General features: G+C 36.9%; 1 protein-coding gene across 1 annotated transcript in view; it reads right to left on the bottom strand.

Moving 5' to 3' along the window:
* Positions 1-7,112: 7,112 nt before the first annotated feature.
* Positions 7,113-19,160, bottom strand: part of LOC135291252 (uncharacterized) — a 43,677-nt gene continuing 31,629 nt past the window's right edge. The window contains exons 6-7 of the mRNA XM_064405286.1: positions 13,511-13,759; positions 7,113-11,395 (exon numbers count right to left, since the gene is read on the bottom strand). The gene's annotated coding sequence lies outside the window, so the exon portion shown is untranslated. The remainder of the gene's footprint in view (positions 11,396-13,510; positions 13,760-19,160) is intronic.

Below are 19,160 nucleotides of genomic sequence, written 5' to 3'. Positions count from 1 at the left end.
AAATAAAAAAGTTTCATTACTTACAAAATGGACAAGAAAGGAATCTACACATTTCAATCTACTACAGAAAGGATAAGACCCACATCTGAGAAATGATAATATATTAGGCCAAGTTCAGTGTGTACTGAAGTCAGTAATTTCAGACAGAAGCAGCCTTTTCCAAATTATGAATTCACAATTCCATCTTAAGCAGTCTTGGAAGAGTCAGAGAAATGGCTAGGCAATGTACAGTATAATAGGAAAGTACCTAAGACACCCCAGTTGTCATTGGGAATTGTCTTATAGAAATGATGGTAGAAGTAGATTCTGAGACTGTGTTCTTTGCTTTGTCACCAGATCTTTCAGAGGAGAAGACAGTTCACTTTACAGTTCTCAGTAATGTATTCCAAGAGAGATATTTTAGGACCCAGTATACTTACTATATTCAATCCGCAAATGGCAGAGCTAACTCATTAAATTCGTACACTTTTTTCTTTAGGACACAGAAAAAAAAATTTGAAGTTACAAATATCAGACTGGCCCTCAGATTGCAAGAATTTGATGGCTTCTAGCTTTATTCTTAATTTATCAGACAGGTGCCTACGTGAAAATGCCACAGGTGTGGTTTCATCTCTGTTATAATTTAAATGAAATTGCATGGCTTGTCATTTTTTATGCAGAATATACATATTTATATGCTTTCTTTTTTTTAATCCATAGAGGTTAAATATGTGACGTCAATAAAGTATTACCAAATATGCCTGCTACCTGAGTAAAGACAGATTCTTCTGCATTGTTTTAAGAAGCAGCAGCCTAATGCAACACACTTCAGGCACCAGACTGGAGCCCTATAATATCTGAAGTGTGAATCCTTGTTGCATATTCTGGCCCAATTCTGCATGTCTTATTGAAATTAGTGAGCTCCATGAATGGAGCTAGGGCAGAATACACAATGAATGAAACCTGCTTTCACAGAGCAGAAGCACTCTGCAGCTCAGGTGTGCTAACTCTACCTTCCAACAAGCACCTCAGCAATGCACCCATGTTAGGAGTTGAATTCATCATACCTTAATGCTTGGTCATCCAGGATGTGTAATTTTTCCTGTTTGCTTAGACAACATACTAAATGAGCCAGGGATGTTATCTTCCTCTAAGCTTAATACAGTGTAGATGTGGACATTTCAATAATAACATAAATGAAGAATGGAAACTTCAGTCTCAGTTTGCCCCTCTTTCACAGCATTTTTAAAGGTCCAGCATCTACAATGTATAAAGGACAGATGTAGGTAAAACTGCTTAGTCATGAAGTTGGTAAAGCTTGCTCTCGGTTTATGATAGACCCTACTAACACAAAAATAGAATTGTCAATTAAACAAGAGTCCTTCCTTTGTAATTTGATGTTACAGAAATTATGTTTAAAACCATAATCACATAAAACAAAGAATCATGGAAGAGGTTAGTTAGAAAGGAACTTTTAAAGGTCATCTAGTCTAGCTCCCTTCCACAAGCTGACACATCTTCAACTAGATCACATTACCTAAAACCCATCCAGCCTGACCTTGAATGTTTCCATGCATGGGGTCCCTACCAGCCCTCTGGGCAGCCTGTGCCCATGCTTCACTACCTATATATATTGAAAAAATATATATCTAACCTAAATACACTGTTCTTACACTTAATGCTTGTATTGAATGTGTAAAAGTTATTGATGGTCCTACAGCACCAGCAGTTTTCCTTGTGAAGAGCACAGTACATCAGGCAGTGGAGATATACTAGTGGTGCTGGGTAGGCTTCCACAAACCACAATGTGTGAAAACCTACTCAATGTTGACAGTAAACTTGTTGCAGCCATTTAAACTCTACCCTTGCTTGAGGAGGAAATGGGGTGGAAAATACATGTGGGTTCAACCATCTGGCACTTCTTAGAGAACTTAGACTGGCCAGAAACTCTGTTAAGTAAAAGATGTATCTCCTACTCTCCTGTTAAGTAAAAGATGTGTAACCAGGTAGGGCTGCTCCTCAGCTCTCAAAAGGAGTATTAAGAGGACTCAGCATGGGACAAGTCAAACCAGAAAGTCCACTGAATTTCAAAGGACTTTAAAACCAAGGGAAAACCAAGACACAATCATCAGAAATGGACCTCAAATAATATTTTGAGCTTCAGAGAGAGGCAAAGATAGACATGAACACACTTTAGCAATGAGAATTATTCTTGCAAGTTACAACTGGATACCAGATTAAGGCAGATTAATTCTGTTGAATATTTTTTTTATTTCTGTCATGCTCCTAGCTTCCATTTTTCTCTTCCTTTAAAATGTGATGTTCCAGAGGTTGCTTCCAAATCTTTGCTGAGTACAACCTCTTTTATTTCTAAAAATTGTTTATCAGAAATTATGTCCTTTTTGTAGTTCTTAATAACTAAATAAAAGGACACTGGGTGACATTTTGGTCTTTGAGATCTGTCCATTGCATTTTTAAATCCTAGACAGTTTCTCTGTATATTTACTGTCTAGTTCTCTGTAATTACCTATCCTCAAAAAATAACAGACCCACCATATAAACCCCTAGATGATGTCAATTTAGAAACACCTCTGCAGATATTACATCTGTATCAGAGTTATATTTTTGCTACAAGAACATTAGCTTTCTGTCACCTATCCCTCAGGTGAAAATCATCATAACTGTATTTCTGTGATGTTACTACAAAGAAAGACCCAGGAAAAGCAGAGTGCAAACCAAAGCAGATAAGCTTTAAAGTTATAAAGACTTTCTTTCCCCCCAGTAATATTTTTAGCCAAAGCAAATCAAACAGATTTGTCCTATTGATGTTATGAATAAGACTGAGGAATAAACTATTTTCTAAATAAAATAGTTTTCTGGATCTGCCAGGTCTGTAGATAAGCTAAGTAAACCTCATAAAACACCACCTTTCAGCTTCTATAAGGTTAGGTTGTGAAAGATTTCTATTTTTCACATTGTCTGTATTTGACCATGGCTTTCCTTCTCTTTTGTACGTCTGCATGTGCCTACACACAAATATGAACACACACAAGGATGTATGCTCTCCCTCTACTCCACTCTCACAATACCTGGACTACTATGTCCAGCTTTGCAGGCCCCAATAGAGGAAGGGCATGCATCTGTTTGAGCACGTCCAATTAGGAACATGAAAACTATCCAGGGGCTGGAGTACCTCTGCCCTCAAAAGCAGGCTGAAAGAATTAGGGTTGTTCAGCCTGGAGAGGCAAAGGCTCCAGGGATACCTTAGAACACCTTTCACTAAGGGGGGGCTACAAGACGGCTGAAGAGGGACTTTTTACAAGGGCATGGTGTGAGAGGTGAAGCAGGAATGTCTTTAAACTGGAAGGCCATGGGTTTAGATTAGATATCGGGAAGCAATTCTTTACTGTGAGGGTAGTGAGACACTGGAACAGGTTGTCCAGAGAAGCTGTGGCTGCCCCATCCCTGGGAGTGTCCAGGCCAGGCTGGATGGAGCTCTGAGCAACTTGGTCTAGTGCAAGATGTCTATGGCAGGCAGGTTGGTACAGGATGGTCTTTAAGGTCCTTTTCAATCCAAACCATTCTACGATTCTATGCAGCAATAAAACACACGGATGAATATGCTCAATATCTACAGATGAATATTCTCAGTTTTCCCTTAGGAAAAATAACAGCTATAATAATCTCTTTGCTTCCACAATACATTTTATACCTTATGGAAGCAAGTGATCTTTACAGAGCCACTGTTCTCTCTATGACAGCTCTTGTAGGACAGCTGCTTCTTTTTTGCATCGTCTGTCTGAAACCACTAATGCCATTAAAAATATTCACCAGAACACATCAAAGGGTCTGCAAGATAAATTCTTGTTGCTCAGATTATAGTGAAAATGTCAAAGCAACTGGCACACCTTGAATTTAAAATAACCTAGGAAAAACATATTCAAAATGTTGACATTTTTAATTTCCAACACATTGTTTAATTTCCAAAGCATTTTGCTGTCACTGTTGTAAAAAATGAGACCTATACAATAATTTTAGTTTTAAAAATTTTAAAGGGAAATGGGCTTCGGATCACAATTGTGGTTTGAGCCACAAAATAGGTAATATTTGGACTTTGAATATAGATCTTGTTCAGTTTTCCTATGTGTATATCCAGTTCTTTCCTGGGATTTTGACACAGGGCCATTTCTAATACATCAAAATAAAAATTCATTAAAGTTTCAATAAATGTTTTTGACCATGTAACTATTTGCACTAGAAACAAAATGAATCACTGAATTATTATTTGTAAGTATGTGATAATATCAAGAGTTATAGACAATTATTCAATTTACTAGATTTCATCTGTCTCTTGTCCTACTATAAAAACTGAAGCAGAGATAAAGTTAAAGGTTTGTGAAAAAAATTTTTGTATAAAGCAAGTAGGACAAATACTATGTAAGAGCTAGTATAAAATCATAAGTTTAAAAAGCTGGAATTCTTTTAAAAATTGTATCACTATACTGAGAGATGTATGCCAAAATATATTGCTTCAATAATACACTGAGAGACAGTTCAAACGTTGTGAAGTGACTCATGCTTACATCATAAAAGCCACAGAAGAATACTGAATTGGCAGTGAAAATACATTCTGTCTCCACACAGATATCAGCTATTCTAACATAGGTATATTTTTACATGGTCAATCAACTCAGGCCACTAACAGTGGATGGCCCCAGTGGATGTTTATTTCCATACTCTGCTTCTAACAAGAGTGATAACTGAGGCACAGGGCATAACTAAGTGTAATGATCTGGTAAGGCAAATGGGCACTGCCTGTGACTCAGGTCACCAGCCCACCTACAAGGCCATTCATCTCAGGGAAATATTTCTCACTTCAATTATTATTGCATGGCTGATAAAAAACTGATCTATACTAAACAGGGATGCCTCTTCATCAGCCTGATGGAGCAGTGCTATCTATCAAAGAAGTTCTGCCCACAGTTTATTAAGACAAAAAAAAAATCTGCAAGAAACCTTGCAACAACTGGACTGAAGAAACGGAAGTATTTTACTCATTTCCCTTAGGTGCCACTACTATTTCTGGCTGTCTCTGAGCATCCAGTCCTCTTTCAGCCTCATATTTTGCTCTGTTTGTGGACAGGACGCCTGCTACTCTCTAAGGGTTTGTTATAATCCAGTGAAAATGTTCTGAAATGGCCAAACATCTGTCTCCACTGTAGGAAATATTTGTATTTAGCTTTAGCTCACTTGCTGATCTAAGGCTCAAGTATTACCTAGTCATTCTGTCTCTGTGACTTTTCTTTTGTCCTTCCTAAAATACTTACACTTTCTACATTTTATTCCCACAGTGCTGTGTTAAAATTTATTCTTCATTCTTGCCACAATTAATATTTTTTTTCTAGATATAAATGTCAGCTGCTATTTTATAGTTTTCACATATCCTCATCCAAAGCACATGTAAAGCACTAAACAATCAGTATGGTGATATTTTACAGTAAGTTTGCAAGAAAGTACAAACAGGTACAGAGGGTCTGTGGCTGGTAAATATTCACATGCTTTTAAGAAATATGCAAAGATGGCTGAACTTTGTCCATAGTATCCTCTTCTGTGACGTTATTGGGACTGGGGAACTAGATAGGATTTTAAAACCTTGCTCATTTTTGTGGGGGTAAATAATTGGAGATATTAACTAAGAACACATAATGTTTAAGTGGGTAAATTATGAGATACTCTATCTTCTGGCACTTACAATTTATTAACTTGCTGAGCCAGAGGCTGTGTTTGGAACATCATTATTAGAAGGCAAGGAATGTCATCACTTGAATCCATTTCTTTAAATGTATTTTGCCATTAGCTCTTTGGAGCTGTAGCAGCTGCAAGATTCATTGCCTCAACCTGTGGGGAATGAGTACAGTAAAAAGCCATCTACACAGAGAATGAGATTGTTTCATTCAATTACATATTCTAAAACTGATGTATCTAGACTACTTATCTGGATTCTCCCTGTATTCACCACCCAGAAAAATGTGCCTCCAGGTAATAATTTATATTGTGTGTTTTCTCTGCCTTTCCTCATGTAGGAAAGATCATACATTTGAATAGCTACTTTCTGACAATGGATTTTGAGTGTTTACTATACTAGAAACTTCCCAATTTTAGACAGCAGAGTAGATTAATTTACTTCCAAGTGAAGTCTCCACAGATCACCTTACACTGACTGCCTTTTCCCATTGTGCAATACAGAGGAATGGGGAAGAATTTAGATCCATTTATATGGGCAATTAATAATTTATATGGCACATTATCTGGTACACTATGCTAAAGAACAGACCTATCAGGGATAATCCGTTCTGTTTGGATATATCCAGAGACACAGAAGCAGCAGAATGGCGGTCCTCATTGTACAAAATCCAGCATAATTTAAAAGTGTTATGGACTAGGAAATAACTAACAGGAAAATTAGCACGTGATTAGTGATTCCCACAATGGCTAAACATACATTTTTGCTCCTGATGATATTACAGTTATAACCTCCCAGTGTAGTTTAAAGACTACCTTAAGTGACCACAACAAAATCAAAATCATAGCACACACCTGCACAGAAATATGACCAGAAAGTAAAACACAAAAGAGGCACAAGCCAATAACTGCTTACAATGACTGCATCCACTCTCAGCAAAAGCTGCAGATTCCTGGGCAGCATTTCTCCTCATACTGGGGTGGGAGCAACTTCAGCTCTCCCATTCACCTTAACGTAGCAGTTTTTAATTAAGTGTCATGGTCTGAGCCAAGTTCATGACAATTCCAACTGATTTTCAGAAGTCCAGACAGAAATCCAAACATTTAGATGGATTTTGGTGCTACCAATTCAAGTGCTAGCGAGCAACAGCCTGGAAAATTTACAAACTCCTAATCCTACAGCATGTGTAAAAAAAAAAAAAAAAAAAAGCAAAACCAAAGAAATAAACTGTATACAAGTTTTGGAAGTTACTCAATAAAAGAATGATACTTTAAGTTAATGAGAAGTACATGTTTTATTGCAAAGCACAAAATACATACATTTATACATGAGGATGCACAAATACAAAATACTTCCCAAAGAAAATTTTAGGTTGACTTGTATACTATTTTTGGCCTAGTCCAAGAGTAACTCCACAGCTGATAGCAAAACCAGTATTTACTCGTGGGGTGCAGGTCAGAATTGCACAGGGTGACAGCTGTTATTGTGTGTTCAGTTTGCATGGCAGGGTTTTGGTAGCAGAGAGGTACAGGAGTAGCTTCTGTAAGAAGCTCCCATAAGTTTCCCCAGTATCGAATGATTCCGGTGTCACTTTGCTCCTAGACAGACTCGCCACTGGCTCTGTCCATCAACAATAGCAGTAGTGACTACAGGACAACAAATTTAAGACGGGAAGGAAGTTATTGCACAGAAGCAAATTGTAGCCAGAGAAAAGGGGAGAATATATGACAGGAACAGCCACGCAGGCACCAAAGCCAGTGAAGAAGAAAGAGGAGGAGGTGCTCAAGGTGCTGGAGCAGATTCTCTTGCAGCCCAAGGTGCAGCCCATGGTGAGACAGCTGTGCCCCTGCAGCCCATGGAGAACCTGAAGCTGGAGGTGGGGGTGCCTGAAGCAGCATGGGATGCTGTGGGAAGCCTCTGTGCTGGAGTAGGCTCCTGGCAGGACTTGTGGCCATGTGAAAAGAGGAGTCCACACTGGAGCAGGTTTCCTGGCAGGACTTGTGACCCTGTGGGGGTCCCAAGCTGGAGCGGTGCATTCCTGAAGGATTGCACCCTGTGGCATGGAACCGCACTGCAGCAGACTGCTCCCAAAGGACTGCACCGTGTGGGAGGGAGTCATACTGGAGTAGTGCATGAATAATTGCATCCCGTGGGAGGGACTCATATTGGACAAGTTCATGGACTTCTGTCTCCTGTGGGAGACACCACACACTGTGGAAGAGTGTGAGAAGTCCTCCCCTGTGGAGGGAGGACCTGCAATAACAAAGTGTGTTGAAATAACCACAGCCCACCCCACTGTGCCACTGAGGGGAGGAGGTACTGAATCTGGGTGAAGTTAAGACCAGAAAAGAGGGAGGGATGGCTGAAAGATGTTTTTAAGATTTTATTTCTTATTATTATACTCTAATTTGAGTTGTAATAAAGTTAAATTAATTTACCAAAGAAGTCTCTTATGACTGTGAAGGTAATTGGTGAGTGATCTCTTCCGTCCTTACGTGCACACATGAGCCTTTTGCTGCATTTTCTCTCTGTCCTGCTGAGGATCAGAGAAACAGAGGGGTTTTGGTGCATACCTGTCATCCAGTCAGAGTGTTTACGACACCCTGGCACCAAGACTCTCAATGTGACTGAAATAACACACAGACAGACCTGCAAAATCTCTTGCACTGAGGCTGGATTTCAGCCTAACTTACCTAATGACCAGCACCGACACCCAGAGCCCCAAACACGCTTGGCAATATGACATCTTTCTGTGGCAAGCACATACGTTATTCCACTTCACCTAAAGCTACTGGTGTTCTCCAGAGCTTAGCAGGCAAGAACATCAGGAATTTGACAGTGAGAAACCCAGCAAGAAAAGCATCCAGCTGTGCTGGCATTGTGTGACTGAAAGTGTAGGGGACTGAGATTTAGGTCAGCCTACACAGATGTGAAATTATCAAAAAACGTCATAGTGGACTTGTACCACTGGTGTTCATGATTTGAGGCCATATTATAAATTGGAACTTTTGGTGTGACAGTGTATCACTTGTAGACCTAATATAAGAAGAGCTCTGATTTAAATATATTTCAAATTGCCCATATTAGAACAAATATTAGAACATTTTTTGTTCTAATTATAAGTTAAGAATAAAACATGAAGAGCCTTGATTTGAAAATTCATATCCATCACTGAATTATACAGACTGGAAAACTGAGGGCAAGGGAAATGTTTACTTTCTCTTTTCAAAATACAAAAGCATTTACAATTTATAATTATATTTTTCTAGCACAGTCACAAAATTCAACCCAAGAATCCCACAGCACTAAAACTTCAAACATTGGATAAAAATTCCCTGGTATATTATGGCAATAATGCCTTTATAACAACGTTCTGTAATGTACAGTCTAATACTTTCCCCATGACTTCAAGTTCATTCAACTCTGAACTTTCATATGGTCTCAAACCTTTATAAATGTTTTCAGACATATTTGTTACTGAAAAAAGAGGGCTTTATGTGATTTACTATTGAACCACTCTAATTATAGTGTGTCTGAAGACTGGACAAAAACAAAGCATATTTTGGTACGTATGCACACACACAGAGGCTGTCTTGGAAACCCTTAAAACATAGGTAAACATAAACATTTTACTTCATGTCTATTTTAAAAAACATGATAGAAACAGAAACTTGCCCGCATCATTTTTTTGGACACCACTTGGAGCAAATATATCATCAAACTCAGTGTCACACTGAACACCTTTGGGAACACACAGAGGATTTACCAGCAATGGAGATAATTTGTCTACTTATACTCCTCATTTTGCTATTTGATTAAAATAGACTGTTTTTACCTGAAAGCAGTGGGCAGCATAAAAACATAAAATGAAAAAGTAACTGGACTCAATTTTGCATTAGCTACTCATCTGTCAGGGAGCATTGCACTTCATCTAGAGCCACATGGCACTTCTGACAGTATCTTCAACTAGGTTAAACTTAAATCACCTTGCGGGTATTTTAAATTTGCTATTTTTTTAATGTATCATTGGTTACAGAGCACCTGGATACTTTCCTCAAGAAGGAAACACATTATAGTACACTAGAATACACTGGCGTCAAGTATAAAAACTATTAACACAAAAGAATTCTGGGCTGCCTATGTGATTCCTAGAGGAAAGAAAGTCAGAGGAAAAAACTGTCTTTTGTAAAATATACTCTACTTCAAGGTGAAGCACTGTGGAAGAAATACTGTAAGATTCATCACTGGATTACAGGAAAGATGGTCAAAACATTTCCCTATCACTATTAATGTTGCAAAATCTACAATAACTGTTTTCTCTGTGTTAGAAGTTGCTAGCTACTGCAGTTAGATATTTCTCCTCCCTCCCCCAACACAGACTTGAGCATTTCTACTGCAAATGTTCCTAGAATTTTCACAGGCCCCTTTTTGGAATAAAACAGTTTTTTCAACTCCATTTTGACAAAATGCACAGTTTATGGAATAGTTTGCACACCATCTTATTTGGCAGCCAGAAAGATTTAAAATGAGATTTAGATGAATATCTCCACAGTTGATAAACAGACAGTAGGGTAAAAATGCATGTTTTATCAGTCCTCACTTGGTAGCTCACAGATCTGAATCCCTGTTTTCATATCAAGTTAGTAAAACAATTAATTGGAGCTTATGAGGAGTGTAATTGCAAAAAAATTTAACTTCTTTTTTATTCCTTATAGCCTCCCTCTATTTTATTGTGTGTGGACCTGGTCAACTTTTGTTCACAGTCTTTTTCATCACATCTGTAAAGCACTGTGGACACACATGGATAGATATTAGTCATGGCATTAGTTATACTGTGTGCAAATATGTTCAAAAACCTTTTGGAAAATTATGTTTATATATGATGAGGCAAGCATCAAGTAATTTTTGCTTTTTTCAATGACATCTCTTAAAATTCCTTGTTTGCCAGTTCTGCAGTAGCTTCACAGATTATATGAGTCATTTACATCACAAACTTGCACAGTAAAGGCTTGGCTTCTAATTATAGAAATATGCTGGATTCATCATTGACACTAAGTTTTAGAGCAATGCCCAGCACACTGCCTGGCCAAAGTATTTTATGATGTCAAAAATATTAACCACCCAAAGCATTTTTAGAAATATTCTAGTGGAATACCTTGCAAAAAAACAAAAGAAATCACATTGTATAGAACACCAAAGCAAGTTATCTGGTTATTATATCCTTTCAGTGATAATGTTGTCACAAATGCAGGCTTATTACCTAGTACAAAGTGCCAATTTACATTGCAGGGAGAGGTATTTCTAATTTTTTATTCTATTACATGCAAAGTAGGGAGCTGAATGGTAACTCACAAAAGTCTGGGTTCCTGATCACCAAAATTTTACACTATTTTTACATTTTAACAAAGGCATGAGGATTCTCTGGTTACAGATAACAGAATTATTTCATTGGTTAGTACTCAAACCCCTACTTGTTACAACTCCGACTTCTCATGCTAATTAGTCTGCTTGAGCAGTTCTTCCCTCCATTTGAGTCTCTCTTGGGTGGTCCATGTCTTGCTGGACGTGATCTCCCAATGCCTGAATTACCTTAGTCAGCTCAGTTCTGCTGACTTCATTCCTGGAAGCTTTCATCCAGATAGTCCATTCATCTTGGGATTGCCTTCCCTTTTACTTAAAACAAAGGATTAGCCAAGCATACAATGTTCACAATGGAATTGCTTAGTCATGGCTGTCTAGCTATAGCTAGTGATTAACTTGAAAAAAAATTGCAAAGTCTGATTCAGGTCTTGAGGGGCTCAAACCTTGAGGACCTCAATGTCAGTGTAACTCCACACAGATTTTCCCACTTGTCAGTGTTGATATCATTAAAAAAGGTAATATATTTGATTATCTTAAAGTTATATTTAAAAAAAAAACTGTTCCAGTCTTGAACCACTGCATTCCTTTAAATATCTGTTCACTCAGGGCCTAACTCAGTGTTTCAGTAAAAGCAAGCTACCTGTTGCAAAAAGCATTGCCAGTAAATGAGGAATTTCTGCCATATGGTATCCATCAAGCCATTTCATGAGACGTGAGGGAAACATCCTTAGAAAATGTTTCTGAGAAATACTCCCATAGAACATTATCAGGGAGAATTTGCTTCTTAAGCTCCACCTTCAAAATGTTTACAAATTATTCTTTGGATACCTGGGCAGACCATTCATATTGTGTGTTTCTTTATATAGGAATTAAGACAGTAAATTCTCTTCTTCTCAGATTATGTTCTCTACCATTGCTACACAGAGGAATGCCCATACATAGAACAATTGTATAGTATTCTTGGTCCTAATTCCATAAAATATATGGAATTTTTAAAGACTCTTACCTCACTGGGGGCACTGTCCCAAAATCAAATCCTAATTATACCACATTGAGAAGAAAGCTGTGATATCATAGCAAAAATAAACTGAAAGTCATTATGAAGTTGCAACCAACTAGAAGTTTCACAAATGTATGATGTTAATAAAAATTACTTCTGGCAAACAGACCCTGCAGTCTGAGTATGAATTACGCTGTTAAGAAAGTAGAAAAGTACAAAGACTTTTGCTTTCACCATTGCTATTTCATGGGTAATTGGACTGTAGCTCTGGATTGGATTCAAATGTAAGTGCATAAATGGCACACAAGGAGGCACATTAAAGTTACTACCCTGATCAGTCTTTAGCAGAAGAGGGTAAATGTAGAAGTGTACAGTTGCAACAAGAAATTAATTCTCCAGAGAGCTGCTCTAATTCAATTTATGAGAAACATGAATGATGCAGTATAGGTTATCATTACATACCGTCTTTTTACAGTAAATCATGAAAAAGTGATGAACTAGTCATACCTTAGGATTTTAGCTTTTATATTTTTCAGATCTGCATTAGTGTATAACTCTGAACTCCATATACAGTGTTAGTAAGCTGTCCCCACTGTTTGCTCAGACAAAACAATCCTTCCAGGCCTGAGAACCAAGGTGACCATCATGGCCTCAGGCCCCAAAAAGTATGAACAAAAGTGAATTGCAGTGGAGCAAACTGGTCAAATGTGACTTCATTACCTGAAGCTGTAATTGGACAATTGGCCTCTGATATGCAAATAGACCAAACTTAAATCTGTCTGAAAAACTCAGAACCACCGTCCACATCTTGGGTCTAGCCCCTCTCGGAGGCTTTTGACTGCCCAAGGTGTACCTACAAAAGACCTTTAATAAATATCTACTTTATTCTCTGTCTAGCCTCTGTTCTAGGTAGGCACTTCAAGGCATCGATAGACTTCTTCTTCTAACAAAATATTATCCTTTGCAGGCCTCCTTTGCAAACTATTAAAAATAGTATACAGTTTCACTGTACATCTAATATTGAAGTGCACAGTTTAGTATCAGCAATACAAAGGGATGCTTGACAGTCACAGACAGAATACATAGATTTTGAAATAGAGCTTGGAGAGTCCTTCATTTAAATCAGACATTGCCTTCCTGCTTCTTCTCACATTAGTATTCATCTTTAAATCAGCCCTGGTTCTGCTGTAATCCATACAGAAACTGGAGCACTTTACAAATTTCATTGCTCCATTTCCATTTTCATGCTGTAGCTGTATTCCTATTAGCATGCCTATCATATTTTTTATCACATGAAAGATTCCTATGCCCAAGTAAACTGTGTTTACTTACAGTGTATGCAATACATGTGGTCTACACTGAAAGCATTGTCATTATTTTAGAAACATATAAAAAGCTACTTTAAAGGAAAAATACTAAATACTTACGGTTTTCAGTAAAGTAAGCTCATCTTCAATAGCATAAAGACCAATAATATTCTTTGTCCTACTGAATCCTTCTCTTCCAAATCCAATTCAAAACTGTACTTGTTTTGGTTGTGAAGACAATGTGAGCTTTTTAGGTGCCATTGTTTACAGATTGAGCCTCACCAATCTCATCTTTTTCATTTACTTTGTGGTGTCAGCCTTTTTGATCTTTACCTTTGTCTTTCTGTAGGTCTCTTGCACTTTCAGTTCCTTTGGAAATTAGACAGCAAAAATGTGTTAAAAAATTAAAACTTTATGTATTAACAAGAGCACAATTGACATGAGAATTAACTAGGAGGCAATAACACAGAGCATCCTATGACAACAGCTCTTACAGCAGTGTTTTTCATGAGCAAAATGTTCGTGGCAGTGCAATTTAATAATGGTCAACTATTACCCTTGGAAGTTTCTACCTCAAACTGAAGTACTGACCTGAGCATATAGCAAATATGCTAAGGTCAGAATGTTGCCACTGACTTAATAATCAATAAACCACTACTAATAAGGACAAATATCTTTTAGGATGTGAAAAACAGGAATCCAAGCTTTCTGAATAGTGACCAAAAAAAGCAAATCTCGCTATCATTGAAACAGGAGGCAAATCAGTTCTGAAGGTTAGCCAGACAAAGGTTGCAATAGGTGAAGTTAACTCTGTTGAAGAAAAAACATTAAGGTACCAAGAGAAAAAGACAGAAAAGCTTATTCAAAAGACAATATAAAACACACAGAAGGCTTTCACACTGGGCATTAGACTAGAACTTTGAGTTACAAATGAGATGTAGGAAAAATAAAGCAGAAATTCTCATTATTTTCACTGCTTTTTTATCTTTGGGGCTTGCTTGTTCACAAATGTCATAGGAGTTATTGGCTCACTGAAAGTATTAGGCCATGGCTTTGTCCAGATATTTCACTGAATTTTTAGTGTACAGTAGTAATTCTGCATTTTTACAAGGACTTCAACAAAATAAATATATCATAATTAGTAGTGGTTTTCCCAGTGTGGCACACATAAAAATACTCACTACTGCCATGTCCCATAAATTTTATACTGTCTAATTCCTTATCATCAGAAACATCTGTTAGATACTTCAGCTAGGTACGTTTCTATTGATCTTTTTTTTTCTAATTATGCCTTCCTTACAAGCCGGATGACTGCACCAGTTGTTTGGCCTCAAGTGGAAGTAATTTGGAAAGTACTTGTGGCCAGTTACAAGATGCAAAAATGCTTTCAATTATTCTTTTGTAGTCTTTTGAGATACTGACTGCTATCCAACAGCTCTTAAAACTGTATATATTTGTTTGTTAGTTTAAGGACACCACATGTGGAAACCCCACAAAAGATAATTTGAGATGCCCCATATACATCTGGTGAAATTAATCAGGATATTTAATCATGTAATTTCAAATTATTTTGATATAGCATGTCTTTAGTGTGAGGCTCAGATAAGTCCTAAAAGAACAGACCTGACACCTGCAATGTATGGGATAAAGTTACTTTTTTAAGCACACAAGATTTTTTTTTTACTTAACCTGGGCATTTCAGGTCAGCAATAGAACCTGGGATCTCTCCACCAGTTACAGCTGAATAGCAATCATTGTTGCTAGTCTTACCAGGCCTTCCATTTGCCAAAGCAAATCAATAATTGTTAACAGAAGGACAGAAATTATGTAACAGGGGTAGGTGGATAGAGATTCTTGATTGCCATTAATGATGTTCATTAATTTTTCTTTGAAAATTTTGAGTATCTAATTATTATTGATTTGAAACTGGGAACAACAAACAGCTGTGGATTAATTTAATTTTTAAGATTTAATATCACACAAATGAAAGCTATGAATATTTTGGACTACTGTATGCAAACATGACTTTAAGCCATTTCAGAATAAGAGAGCCACACTGCACTTATTAAAGGTATATATTTAATAGATTTCAGAGAAAACAGGTTTAGCTGATGAGAATTAAATGTTTATATCAATTTCTCCTTTTTGGTTTTAAATTGCTATTTTATCATCACATCTCTTAAAGAGAATAAAAGAAGTGGTACTGACGATTGTGTACAAACAGAAAAGGAGAGGAATTTTTAATATACTGTATTCATTGCCTAGCTAATTTGTAAATATTCCCTTTTCCCTAAGTTTTATGTCTTTAAACTTCTGAACAATATTGAGTTTTACCTTAAGGACTGAGTTTTGAGAAGCCTGGCAAGCAGTCTAAATATTTGAAAAGTCAGGCCCTACTTTTATCTTTGAGTGTCAACAGTCATACATAATGACAAGAGGCTTTTCAAACTTTTGGCCAAATCTTCAAGCACTATGCTTAATCAGGTAAGCCTCTTCATGTCTGGACAACAGATGCTTATTAGCATTTAGTCACCTGAGTCTTTCCACTGAACAAAAAAGAGAGGACGCTAATAATTTTAGTGTATAAATTATTGCTGTCTATTATTTAAAGTTGTTAATCCTAATTAGTTTGTAAATAAAACCAAAATTCAGAATCTGTACCAAATAGTTAAACATTCTGTACTAATTAGCTGTCCGTACATCCAGAAGTTGTGGATGTCCATTACTGCAAATGTTCAAAAACATTTTGGATAGGATTTTAACAACCTCATCTAATGGAAAGTGTCCCTGCCCATTGCAGGGGGATTAGATTAGGCAATCATTAAAGGTCCTTTTCCAGTCAAACTCTTCTGTGATTCTGTGATTCTATGGTGATTCATCTGCTTTAGAGTAATGTACATATTACCAAAAACTGTGGAATTGCAGTATAATTTAAAAATGTATTTCATTTAAATAACCAAATAAATTAGCAAAAAGCAGTGATGATGAATACTGGAATAATGCAAATAATACCACTGTCTTGAATATTTTGACAATTTTCTTCCCTCACTTACTTAAGATGCAGCTAGAATTCAAGTAGTCTATAAAAAGCATATGGTATAGCAACAGACCATATGCCCTGAGAGTGGTCACTAAATAGTAAGAAAAAGCATAGGCACTGTCTATCCCCCAGGGAGATCTCCTGCAGTGCACTCATGCAGTTTCTCATAGTCTTTAACTCTGGGACTTAACAAGTCTATAATTCTTTAACTCCTCTAGCATGTTAGTACCTCATTATCCCTCAACAGTAAGTTCCATAGCTTGATAAGTGCTTGTGCAAAATATTCTTCTTTAGTTTGTTTAAATTACCTCCTAGCTTTACCTGATGACCCATAGATCTTCCATTGACACTGAAAGTCAGTGTCCCTTTAACCACTCCCATCACTTTCATGATCTGTCAAACTCTCTATCACACTCCCCTCTCAACCATATTTTCTAGAATATTTACTACTTACTGCTTAGTCAACATAATGTCTTTTTGTTCTAGAAGCATGACCACCCTTCTGTATTGCTTTTCTTTTATCTTATCAAATCTTAATAAGCCCTTTAGAGGTAAGGAGTGGAGAGAAGGGAATATAGATGTGCATACAGCACTCTAATTATAAACTGCACTGAGTCCTTACAGCGTAACCTAGTTTTCTGGTTTGCTCTCTACTCCTTTTCTAATAATTTTTACCACTAAACCTTTTTTGCATAAGCTCTAACAAGTTTTAGTTTCCACCCATTCCCATTGTGAACTCTAATATATAGAAAGGCTTGCTGTGATTACAAGGCAATCAACACACTATTTAAAAATCTATGTTAATCCTTCTTCCCTAAACCCATATAGGCATATATGCACTCAGAAATCCCAGTAATAGATGACTGTAAGAACAAAGATGCATAAATTATCATTTTCATAGACTCTAAATATCTGAAAAGTACTGTCATGTCATGTTTCTAGTAGTGGTACTGCATTTCATTGTAGTCTATAAGCAAGTATTTCCCTATGCATTGAAATTAATGCATTTTTGTTTCCCTTTGCATATGGCTCACAGAGGAAACTAAAAACCTGACATCCTAACTGAAACCCTTCCCAATGTCAGAGCTTTGACAAAACTTATTCCCTCCTAGATTCCTTCAGTTGTGCTCACAGGCAAGCTCCAATGTTCTCTTTTCTTTTTATTAAAATACTGACATGGTCTTTTGCTCTACCCAGTTTTCATTTTAGGAAATTAATATTTTGAGAGTCATAGGACCCTCATGGAATCAGTTGAAATTCACCACTTTATAACATAATTCAAACACTTGAAAATGATGCCTCAAAGAAGCTTATTTGTATGGAGAGTTTACAGTTTCCTCTTGAGCTTGGTGGGTTAGAGTTTTCTTTTCTTCTTCATGCTGCAGTATTCAAACTGGGACACAAAAACCTTTTGTTTATCTGTAGGTTGCCAGCTAAGTGCTTACACAGAAACAGAAGACAACACACTTTTTAATGTATGGCCCAGGGGGCCAATTCTCATTAAAGCAAATCACATCATACATCTCTGTGTAACTGGGGCAGAAATCTACTTTTTTACTGTGTGCACCTTTACTAAGACTGAGTGTTTGAAAAAGCTGGAAGCATGTTACAGGTGAAAACTGATGTGCAGAACAGCTATTCAGATGAAAAGACCCTGGCCAAGTCTGGGAACTAAGCAGGTCACATTTGCTCTCAGTCAGATTATTTGGAAGAACAGGTGGTTTTCTCAATACAACAGTGAAGAGGCTATAGTGTCCCTAAAATAAGAGGGATGTGCCCCTCCAGAAGAGCTGACAACAGATGCTAATTTCTAAGCAATGCTTCCTATCTTCCTATCTCTGTAAGCAGTATGTTTCCATTGTTTCCATGTGAATTGCCTTTTTTTTTTTTTTGTAGCACATATTTGCTCTGGGTTTTGCAAAATGTTTTGCAATATTTTTGAAGCCTTTTATGGCTGGTAAAATCCTTATGCCTTCTTCACACATACTATCCTTTTCCTGATTTTTATTATTTCTGCAGAGGTCTCGTCACTTTTTTAGTGTTCAAATAGGCTTAAACATTAAAATTTTATCTTTATTTGGAACCTATGGCATATTTGTTTAGATTTCTTCTTGCCAAGAATAATAACTTACTATTCATAATTAAGGACTAAAAGAAACATGGCTGCTTTACACAAGATTACTTTTGAGCAAGCCACATTGTACTTTTTGTACTGGAAGATAATATTGGACACTTTCAAAATATGAAGAAAAATTTTAGAACTCTAACATCTTCAGGTCATTTGCCATACACACAGATTTTGGCAATATTTGCTATGAGTTTTTAATATTTTGTGTTGGATTTTCATATAGACTTATTTTAATTTTGGAGTTTTCTTATTTTTTTGCTGAGATCTGAAAACAGCCCAACAGCCAACACTTCTCTCTTTATGTCAGCTGGCTTGGGTAGAGATCTGGTATGGTGATATAGTTACAGTGCTGCTCTCATCTTAGTTTGTTTTGTAAAATTTTTAGTTTTCAGTTTTACATACCTTGGGTAGTAATTTACTTCTGACAACTGCTACATATCTGTGCCTAAACAGACAGAGCCAAGACAGTGTAATATGCAGACCTACTCTACTACACAAACTGCTTTCTACAATCAAATACTCCTCAAAGCAGCCTTCTCTAGGTCTGTACTCACAGCCACAGAATTGTCCCAGTCAAACTGATAAAAATGTGGCTTTATGGA

The sequence above is a fragment of the Passer domesticus genome, chromosome Z (genome assembly GCF_036417665.1).
Source record: "Passer domesticus isolate bPasDom1 chromosome Z, bPasDom1.hap1, whole genome shotgun sequence".
NCBI classification, from domain to species: Eukaryota; Metazoa; Chordata; class Aves; order Passeriformes; family Passeridae; genus Passer; species Passer domesticus.
This window is presented reverse-complemented; position numbering and strand designations above follow the sequence as displayed.